The following is a 1,850-nucleotide window of genomic DNA, read 5'->3' as shown; positions in this document are numbered from 1 at the left end:
AGCGGTCCTCCTGACAAATGCTCACAAGACAGATGCTCACAAGGACCCTGCATTACTTCGGAATCTAGTAATCACAGGGGACTGGACACAAACCGGTGTAGCAACTCCAAGGCCCTTCCTCATCCATGACTCAGGTCCAGAAGAAAGACAACACATTGTGGTCTATGCACCTGAGGAGCAACTGTGACATTTTATATCAGTTGACACCTGGCACATGGCTGAAAATTACTCCATCAGTCCAAGTATCTCTGAACAATTATACGTCATAAAAGCTCCTCTTGGAGATCCTACAGTCTCCTGAGTTTATGCCTTTTTCCCTGGAAAGAGTGCTCAAGTTTACCAAGAACTGCTACAGGTAGTGGTCAACAAAATGGAAGAAATGTCCATCTTTCCTAACCCCAGGATGGTAGTCACCGACTTTGAGCTGGCAGTCATTCAGTCAGTATCAGCAATGCTAGGATCTCATGTCACCATCACCCAAGACTGCTTCTACCGCCTCATCCAAAATACCTGGAGAAAACTTCAAAACTTGGGCAAGACCGAGCTGTGCCGTACAGATGAGGATGTAAAGAATTTCTCCGGAATGCTAGATGCTCCACTACCTCCTCTATGTGTGCGGTACATTTCACCCTGCTTCGACATTCCTGTCTGGAACGTTCATCAGGCCACTCTTGAAGAACAAACACGAACAAACATCAGCTGTGAAGGATGGAACACACCATTTCACAATTCTTATCATTAGTAGGACATCATCTTCATCCTTCATTCTGGACATCGGTAGAACCTCTTCGCAAGGACTACGCACTGATATCTCAAATGTCATAGCACCCTAGAGGAGAGCTACCAAGAAAGCGTCAACGCAGAGCCCATAACGAGCTTCAGAAGAGACTTCAGACTCTTTGCAGTGACTTGATTGAAGGTCACAGAACATTTTGATAATGTAAAAAGCTGCAAGTATTGTGAAATAAATAAAAATTTGTTGAACAGTTGTTTTTTATATGTATATTATTCACAATAAGAACATAAAGAATAATATATAAAAACAAAATTGTGAGTATTTGTCGCTTTTCAACTAAGGGTGTAAGCAATTGTCTTGTGAGTATTTGTCCTGTGAGCATATGTCTTGTGAGCATATGTCTTGTGAGCAAGTGTCTTGCGAGTATTTTTCCGCGCACCCTAGTTGGTGGATGCTTAGTGATGTTATTTACTGTTGAGTTGGTCTTCTCCAGGAGGCCAAAGAACAGCAAATCATAAGTCTGTGATACGTGACGAAAGACTGGATGAGAACGCCATGATTCATCTGAAGCGTCGTGGCGAGGTGGGAGGGGGGAGGAGTGGAAGAGGACTGGAGATTGATGAGGGATCAGGATTGGTTGGAATGTCAGGAAGAGGGACATAGGGTCAGGGTGAGACTGGGATTAGAATGGGTATTGGGGGTGGGAGTGGGGACGAGAATAGAAATGGAAGTGAGAATGAAAATGAGAATTGGATTTGGAATATGCATAAGAAAGTGATTGGGGACGGTATCTGGAATAGTAATTGGGAATGGAATAGGAACTTGAGTGTTGGGAGTGGGGACGGGAATGAAAATGGGAGTAAGAATGGAAATGACAATAGGAATTGGAATGTACATAAATAAGTAAATGGGGACGGGTATTGGAATAAGAATGGGAGAACAGTGTGGCAACATACCCGCGTCTCTCTAAAGAGAAACGGGCAACCAGGAGGCAGAGGGAAATTACCTTCGTAACATTCAAATGAGAAGACCTTGACTTCAAGTTTTCTACGAGCCAAATTAATACTTTCAGACCGGTGTTGTCTCACTTGGACGCTTCCCATTTGGATACTTA

The sequence above is a fragment of the Oratosquilla oratoria genome, chromosome 14 (assembly GCF_046742065.1).
Source record: "Oratosquilla oratoria isolate Oo_2021 chromosome 14, ASM4674206v1, whole genome shotgun sequence".
NCBI lineage: Eukaryota > Metazoa > Arthropoda > Malacostraca > Stomatopoda > Squillidae > Oratosquilla > Oratosquilla oratoria.
Note: the sequence above shows the minus strand (reverse complement) of the source record.